At 34.0% G+C, this 9,828-nt stretch overlaps 1 pseudogene; it reads right to left on the reverse strand.

Moving 5' to 3' along the window:
- Positions 1-1,296: 1,296 nt before the first annotated feature.
- Positions 1,297-7,971, reverse strand: LOC110197662 (YY1-associated factor 2 pseudogene; annotated as a pseudogene).
- Between the last annotated feature and the right edge of the window lie 1,857 nt (positions 7,972-9,828).

Genomic DNA, 9,828 nt, shown 5'->3' on the forward strand with positions numbered 1-9,828 from the left:
TTCATTACTATATAGTTGTTTTGGTTCTTCATATTTGTATTTATTTCAAATGTTTCCTCAGACACTTATTTAGATTTGTAACCTGGACAAGGCACTTGGTTTCCATAAACTTCAGTTTTCCTCATCTGTTAAGTAGGAATAATAATAGCACCTATCTCTCATAGTTGTAAATATCAAATGAGATATTATGTGTAGTGTGCTTTGCAAACCTTAAAGCATTAAGCTGCTGCTGCTGCTGCCACTACTATTACTACTGCTGCTGCTACTACTACCAGTACTACTGCTGCTACTACTACTACTACTACCACTACTACTACTACTACTATTACTACCACTACTACTACTACTCCTCCTACTCTTACTATCTGACCAGACTTTTGATTTGGGAAATGTTTTCATGTGGGAAATTCTCAATGCAGAAACTGGTCTCTGCAAATGTAGATGGTAACTTTATAGATCTCCCTCACCATATCTGGAGTCAGTTTTTATTTCATTGTTCTAAATAAGCTTAGAACTTTTGCATTCTCCTTGTCTTTTCTCAGTTCTTAGCTGGAGCTAGAATCTTGCAGAGAATACCTGAGGCAAATAGGGAGTAGGTTCATGTACTCATGTTAATTTTTACTTGAAAGATGAAAACTGCGCTGAAAACCATTTGGAAAACTGTCCTTGCAGAGTGCTTTTATTAATGTCCTCTGGACAATTGTCTATTAAGTTCCGTAACAGTTATGTAATGTATTTAACTTACATACGAGCCACGTAAAATGATCACATAATACTACATACCTCTCTCTTAGTAAGATATTGTAGTTTAAAATGCCCTGGAAAAACTAGCAGAAAATGATTGAGTATTTTTAAAATTATTGGTTTTAATGTAATTAAGACTTTTTTTCTTGGCAATGTAGTAAAAATTACCAGACAATTTTTATACATAATCATAATCATAAAAATGAGGTGTGAATCAAAGACAGCAATCATTAATTGGAAATAAAGCATAGCTTTGGGGTATTATATAAGAAGTTATAATAAGATCTAACTTTGTGAATAACAACATTGTGATTTAGTGCCTTTCTTGTAAAAATGTGTCTCTTAAAGTTTTTATTGCATTTTGTACTTCATATTTTAGGATGTTCACAAAAGATGAAATCTACTGCTTTAAAAAAAAACCTTTGGATGAATAACTTAATACTTTCCTCAGTCTTCCAATGACATTTTTTTTTCATATGAAGAACTTAGGAAATCAGGTCACAATAGGTGAGATTAAATCATTCAACAACACACATTTAATAATTATTTCCATCATTCCAGGGAACTTCCAAGGCACTGGAGATAACAATGACAAAAATAGTCCTTGTCATCAATGAGGTTAAATTCTGTCAATGACACAATCATGAACACAAGCACAAAATACATAAATTTTAGATACAAAGCATTCTGGAAGAAACATTTGGGTAAGAAGGTCATTAGTATCTGGGTAAGGGCTGATCAGGATATATTTCCTATTCAAACAGGGTTTTAGCTAAATTTTGATTCTAAAGATTCTACAGAGTAGCTGTGAAGTGGTATGTTGTTTTGGGCAAGGGGTATCCGTGAAAAGTCATGGAGGTAAAAAATGAAATATTATGTATAAATGACAGAAAGAGTGCTAATTTAGCTGAATGTAGGGTTTATGAAGGATAAAAATAGTCAATAAACCTATTAAGATAGGTTAGAGATAGATAAAGTATTTATTGTTGTTGTTCAGTCATTTTGGTCATATACAACTCTTCTTTTCTTTGAATGGTGCAATCTGATATAGGCTATAAATATACGTTCTTACTAAACATACTTTCACATTAGTGATATTGTAAGGAAGAATTAGAACCAATTGGAAGAACCACCAGAAAGAGGAAACAAAACAAAACAGAAGAAAAAAATAGCAAGTAGTATGCTTCGATCTACATTCAAACTCCACAGCTCTTTCTTTGGATGTGGATAGCATTTGCCATCATGAGGCACTTGGGGATATCTTAGATCCTTGCATTGCTGAGAAAGGCTGAATCTGTCAAAGTTAGTCATATCACAGCATGGCTGTTACTATCTGCAATGTTCTGGTTCTACTCACTTCACTCAGCATCAGTCCATACAAGTCTTTTCAGGTTTTTCTGAAGTCTGCCTGCTCATCATTTATTATAGCATGATAGTATTCCATCACATTCACACCACAACTTGTTTAGCTGTTCCCCAATTGATGGGCATCCCCTCAATTTCAAATTCTTTGCCACCACAAAAAGAGCTGCTATAAATATTTTTGTACATGTGGGTCCTTTTTCCATTTGTATGATGTCTTTGGGATACAGACCTAGAAGTGATATTGCTGAGTCAAAGGGTATGCACATTTTTATAGCCCTTTGGTCATAGTTCCAAATTGCTTTCCAAAATGGTTGGATCATTTCACAATTCCACCAACAATGCATTAGTGTCCCAATTTTCCCACATCTCCAAAAGTTATCATTTTTCCATTTGGTCATGTTGGTCAATATGATAGGCGTGATGTGGTACCTCACAGTTGTCTTGATTACCATTTCTCTAATCAATAGTGATTTAGAGCATTATTTTCATATGACTATAGATGGCTTTAATTTCTTCATCTGAGAATTTCCTGTTCATATCCTTTGACCATTTATCAGTTGGAGAATGACTTGTACTCTTATAAATTTGACTTAATTCTATATATATTTTAGAAGTGAGGCCCTTATCAGAGACACTGGTTGTAAAAATTCTTTACCAGTTTTTTACTTCTCTCCTAATCTTGGTTGCATTGGCTTTGTTTGTGCAAAACCTTTTCAATTTAATGTAATCAAAATTATCCGTTTTGTATTTTGTAGTGTTCTCTATCTTCTGTTTGGTCATGAATTCTTCTGTTCTCCATAAATCTGACAGATAAAAAAACCATTCATTGCTCTCCCAGTTTGCTTATAGTATCATCCTTTATATCAAAATTATGAACCTATTTTGCCTTCATTTTGGTATATGGTGTAAGATTTTGGTCTATGCCTAGTTTCTGCCATACTCTTTCCCAGTTTTCTCAGCAGTTTTTGTCAAATAGTGAGTTCTTATCCCAAAAGCTGGGGTCTTTGGGTTTATCAAATGGTAGATTACTATAGTCAGTGACTACTGTGTCTTGCATACCTAAGCTATTCTACTGATCCACCACTCTATTTCTTAGCCGGTACCAAGTAGTTTTGATAATTGCTGCCTTATAATACAATTTAAGATCTGGTGTGGCTAGACCACCTTCCCTGCGTTTCTTTTCATTAGTTCCCTTAATATCCTGGACCTTTTGTTCTTCCAAATGAATCTTGTTATTATGTTTTCTAGCTCTATAAAGTAATATTTTGGTAGCTTGATTGGTATGGCACTGAATAAGTGAATTAGCTTAGGTAGAATTGTCATTTTTATCATATTAGCTTGGCCTACCCATGAGCAATTGATGTTTTTCCAATTATTTAGATCTGACTTTATTTGTGTGAAAAGTGTTTTGTAATTTTGTTCATATACTTTCTGGGTTTGTTTCCTTAGGTAGACTCCTAAATACTTTATAATGTCTACAGTAACTTTAAATGGGATTTCTCTTTCTATCTCTTGCTGTTGGGCTTTGTTAGTAATATATAGAAATCCAAATGATTATGTCAAGTACAACTCTTTGTGACTACATTTGGAGTTTTCTTGGTAGAGATATTGGAGTGGTTTGCCATTTCTTTCTCCAGCTCATTTTAGAGATGAGGAACTGAGGCAAAGAAGGTTAAGTGACTTGCCTTGGGTCACACAGCTAATAAGGATCTGAGGCCAGATTTGAACTCAGGAAGATGAGTCTTCCTGACTCTAGGCTTAGCATTCTATCCGCTGTGGCCACCTACCTTCCCAATGTTGAGGATTTTAAGGGTACCAAACTTTAATTTCTTGTCAAACGTTTATGATATTTTCTTTCCTGTTCCAATTTCTTGCTATATTTCAAGAAAAGTAATAGAACAATAGTATTATAAGAGTCCTTAGATATAATCTAAATTTTTCATTTAGAAGTGATATTATGTAACTTTCCCAGGGTCAAACAGCATAGTAGTATCAGAATGGGAACTAGAAGCTGTGGCTTTTGCATTCTAATCTAGGAATTTTTTTTGTATTGATATCAGCTTTCATTACACTTTAATTTGCTTTTTGATAAAAAAAAAGATAATCAAGTCCTCCATCTAGAAAGATATCCCTCACTTCAGCTGCAATTATTGAGGTTATTAACATTATATCAAAGTTGGAGACAGTAAGGACAAGCAATAGCCGATATAAAACCAATGAAAAAAAGAGTGTAATGATGCAAATAGAGATGGTAAAAAAAAAAGGAAAACACTTCCATCATGGGGCTTAAAACATCTGATGCATTCAAAATATATTATGTTTAAGAGAAATAGTCTTAGAAATTTTTTGGTCTGCAGTTGGGACTTAAAGAAAGCCAGGAAATCCGTAGTCAGAGTGGAGGAGGGAGAGCATTCTATCTCCAAGATAATTTATATTTCTTTGGCACTAACTTTTAAGGGCATAGTGGGAACTAAAATACATTATTTTGCCCTAACCTAAATATCAAGCAGATTTGAGAGAGCTCATAATGAAGAGGAAAGATTTTGTCAAAACAACAGATCTCAAAACAAGGGTGGGAAACATGTGGCCTTGAAGCCACATGTTGTCTTCTAGGTCCTTGGGTGCTGCCTATTGACTGGTCCAAGTTTTATGGAACAAATCTTTTTATTAAAGGGATTTATTCTGTGAGGTTTGGATTCAGTCAAAGAGCCACACTTAGGGACCACATATGACCTTGGGGCCATAAGTTCCCCATCCCTGCATTACAACACCTCTGTTGTGCCCAATAAATGAGGTTGATGGTAAGATTTCCAAAAGAACTAGAATGACAACCCCAGTCATAAAATATCTCCCCAATGAGCTATGGATGTTTTTAGGTGGGAATGACATGAGGAGTTCAGGGGAGGACAACCTAGTAGAAACAATTCAGCCAAGAATAAGGAAATAGAAAAAATAAAAGTAGATATATCTGACAAATGAGAAAAATTCAGTATCCCTGTAGTGGAGCAGCAAAGGGAAGCCTTAGTGAGATGTGCTAGATGGGATTCTTCTTAAAATACCTGAATTGTAGGAAGAGAAGTGCTCCCTTTCCCACTGGCGGTATAACAGTCTTGAAACTGTGTCCTTGTACTTATGGTGGGAACATCATTTCAGTATTTATCTTGCTATTATGCTTAAAGAAATAAATTTTGTTTTGAAATAACATATGATCTGGTTTATGCTGGTAAAAGGACAAAGTAAACAGAGCCTCATAAACTGTGGATTTGAATAGATGCTGACCAAAAAGAGTCCCTTCAGCTTGGGTGTAGTTTTCAAAAGGATTTTGACTTTTTTTAAATAGAAGCAGAGGTCGAGGAAAAAGCTTCTTAATTTATATCAAACATTTTATTAAAGCATCTCTAGGTCCTAAAAAGTGGAAAATTTGGAAGCAGAGTAACCATGAGAATTGTCATGGGCTGAACAACAGGGGAAGTCAGGGAACATATTTCTATTGAATCATCATATACTCTCAAGGTGAAAAAAATGTGGCAGGAGGTTGGGTGGGTAAGGAGACAAGAATAATATGAGTCCCAACAGTAATTAATTTTTTTTTTCCTTTTGAGTTTGTTAGAGAAAATCATGATAGGCAAAGTACTTAACAATGTAATTTGGCAAACAAGAATTCAAATCTAATGTTGGTTTTACCATTAACTAGATGTTTGACATGTTTAATTTTTTTTTCTTATAGGATAATTGGATCATGGTTTTTAAAATTGGAAGGATACATGGAAGTGAATTAGTAGAATTCACTTATTTTATATGTAATTGTGTATATAGATAGACTGAGAATTCTCCACAGCATAAAGATCTGAAATCCCAAATTAATTATGAGACTTGTATTCCTAAGGGACATTCACTTCTTGCTCTGACTCTATAGCAAGGTCTGAGCTGAGGGTAGAGATAGGTGGGAGGATGGGTGTTAGCTTTGACAGTGAGATCTTTTGTGCCAATATGTGATAGAGTTGAGAAGTAGTTACCGAGGCAAAGATGAAGACAGTTGGAGAGGAGAAACAGTGACAGACAATGACAATCAGGTTCCTGAAGAAGACTTGCAGTGTACAAATGTACTTGGGACTGGGAATTAAGAACAGCAACTGAATTTCTGGACCAAGCCTCCATTTTATGGAACAGATAACTGAGACTGTGACTTCTGAATGACTATACCTTTAAGAAATGAGGAAAAGTGAATTTAAACCTCTCTTAACTTACTCTATGACTTAGTTTACTGGTGATTCTATATGGTTATTTTTTCTATTTCTTTAAGATGTTTCAATTTCCTGATTGTACTTTAATATAAAAATATCCATGATCATTCATAAATTCCTTACTGCAGTTTCTAATTCCAAATGCTTGGGTATATTTTGTATTTCTTTCTTTATTTTCTTCTTCTTTTTAACTATGTTACAAAAATTTTAATTCAGGAGATGCCAATAGTATTGAAATCAAGTTTTCAGTGTTAGAATTCACTAAAAGTGAAAAAGATTGCCAATAACGCTGCATAACGAATGCTCTACCACATTTTCATGGCACTTTTAACTTTGGATATCAAAATGCTAATTCTGGAAATATGGTCTTTAGTGTGGATTGCAACAAAATTATTAATCCTAATGCACTTACATTTTATGTAAAACGTGTTGTAGGCTGAGCATAAATGTTTGTCATGAAAATGTGGCATGTGTTGGCTAAAATATTTGTATTTGCATTTTACAGAGAAGTGACTAAAGAAATTGGAAAAAAAAAGTAAACTTTGATGAGACTCTCCATTTAATGATGAGGTTTCTCCTCTGGGTGAAGATAACCTGGATATTCCTATCTCTGTATTATCAGAGCTAGAACCAGTCTGATTATGATGATCTGCAGTAGCAGCATCAGATATAGGTGATGACTTGGTTTTCTCCTTAAAGTCTGTAATAATGACTGTCAGATCTCCAGTGGTCATTTCCAAATGCTGAGTGCTACTCTGATCCACATTTTTCAATCCTAGCCTGATTTTCTTATGACTGTTCTTTTTGCTAGTTGTTTCTTTTTCTCTTTTTCCCTTTGCTAATTGATCTTTTTTTCTCTTTCTTTGATTGTGGGCAGAGGAGCACAAATTGCTGGGTAACTTGCTGTGCAACCAACTGGGAGACAGGTCAAGGTTTCCTTCTTCCCTTTTTGAAAGTAGGGACATTTGCCCATCTCCTGAATTAAAGGACCTCTCCATAATTCATAACCTTTCAAAGATCAGACAGTTCAGCAATTATATCCATGAGGTCGTTCAGTGGCTTGGAAGAAGAGTGTGTATAGAAGTCTTCAGATGAATGCAGGAAACCCAACCCCAAATAAAGACAGATTCTACCCAGGGCTACATGAAACCTAAAACAGCAACTTGAGCTATTCTATTGGGTCTTTTTCCTCACAGATCCACACTGTCTCACCAATGTGTACAGCATCAGAATCTTCTTGATGGCTATCCCCTTCAATGGTTCCATGGTCCTCGAGGTATTCACAAAAACTTCAAAATATGTGGATCTGTAGATAGTGAGGTCCTCCAGATGTTCCTGTTTGTGGATGACACTGTGCTGATTACATCAAGCCCCAGAACACTGCAGAGCCTCCTAGTGGAAGTGCCCTTCCTCACATCACACATCATGCATTTGAAAGCCTCAGTGCTGCTTCAAAAGGTACAGACACTACAATCCCAATATCCCTCATCAGAGGATGGATTCAGTTGCTGCTTCAAGCTGGTGGGGCTCTTCTTGTCTCTCCTTTTTCTTCTTTTATATGTATCATTGTCATTACCTAATGACTCCTCCAGCATTTATCCCCTTTCCTCAAAGAGAAGCCTCACCTTGTAACAAATGAAGTGAGTCAAATAGAATACATCTATATATTGGGCATGTCTGAAAATGTATGCTTAATTTTGCACTGCTAGTCCATCACTGCTCTGCTTAGAAGTGGGAAGCATATTTCTACATCACTAACAAAGTAATAATTGCTCACTGAATTGAGCACTTAAGTCTTTCAAAGTTATTTTATTTTGTTATGTTATATAAATCTCATTCTGATTACTTTATTCTCCCTCAATCAATGCATACAAATCATCTAAGATTCTCTGAATTTTTTTATGGTGTAATATATTCAATTATTTCACATATAATAATTTGTATAGTCACTTCCCAAGTGATGGGCATACACTTTGTTCTTTTCATAACAACAACAACCAAAGTATTGCTGTAAATATCCACGTACATATGAATTCTCTCCTAATGTATTTGACTTCTTTGAGGCATTTACACATAGCAGTATCACTGAGGTAAAGGCAACGTACAATTTAGAGTGTTTAGGGGTCTGGTACTAATTGCTTTCCAAAATGAATGGATAGATTCTCAGACACAAATAGTAAATTTATATGCTGCACCTCCCACAGCCCTACCAACTGTCATTTCCAGTTATTTTCATATTTGCAAAAGTTGTGGGTATGAGATAGAATATGAAGGCTAATTTAATTCATATTGTTTTTATTATTAGTGATTTTTCACAGGTTTTTAATATGGATATTGATGAACTTAATTTATTCTTTTGAAAATTATGAATTTATTTTATCATTTATCTATCAGGAATGATTTCTGAATTATTTGAAAAAGTCCCTCATATATCTAAAATATCATTTAACAGAGAAATTTGCTACAAATATTTTAGTCCTAGTTGACTTGTCTTCTTCAAAATTCTAACTAAATTGACTTTGTGGTAATGAAAGTTTTTGATTATATATGAATTATCAGTTTTATCTCTCATAATAATCTTTATGTTCCAGTCAGAAACTTTCATTCTAATCATGGATGTGAAAACTATCTTTTCTCTTTCTTTTCTAATTTGTTTATGACTGTATGTTTAGGTCATATTTCCATATGACTTTAATTGTGGACTACAGAGTGATATATATATATATAATATATATATATATATAGATTAGATAGATAGATATAGATATAGATATAGATATATAGATATAGATATAGATATAGATATAGATATAGATATAGATATAGATATAGTAAGATTTCTTTTCATTTTTAATTGTTTTTCTTAAATAATAAGTCTTTACTCTTGTACCACATGTCTTTGATTTTATCAAATACTATGTTACTGTGTTTAGTTTCTTCAGGGTCTTATCTACTTAAACTGTTCCATTAAATAGATCTACAATAATGTAAATATTCATTTATGTACACAAAAATTGTTTCAAACTTAAAAAAATTAAGTCTCATGTGTATCTTAGTATATTAGGCTCCCAGATATATATTCTGCAACTATTTTAATGGAATATTATTTTATCTCCTTCTGTTTGGTTCTGTTGGCTGGTCATCTTGTAGATTTATTTTACATAATTTATTTTACTAAAGTTTTTAATATTTCACCCATGTTTATTAAAATTCTAGGATTTTCTTTTTTTTTAATATAAATTTATTTATTTTTACTTTTCAATATTCACTTCCACAAGTTTTTGAGTTCCAAATTTCTCACCCCTCCCCCCACCCCAAGATGGTGCATTCTGAATACCCTTCCCCTGGTCTGTCTTCTCTTCTATCTCTCCCCTCCCTCCTTATCCCTTCCCCTTCTATTTTCCTGTAGAGCAGGATAGACTTCTGTACCCCATTTCCTGTATTTCTTATTTCCCAGTTGCATGTGAAAACATTT

The sequence above is a fragment of the Phascolarctos cinereus genome, unplaced genomic scaffold, assembly GCF_003287225.1.
Source record: "Phascolarctos cinereus isolate Bilbo 61053 unplaced genomic scaffold, phaCin_HiC Scaffold_4;HRSCAF=312, whole genome shotgun sequence".
Taxonomy (NCBI): Eukaryota; Metazoa; Chordata; class Mammalia; order Diprotodontia; family Phascolarctidae; genus Phascolarctos; species Phascolarctos cinereus.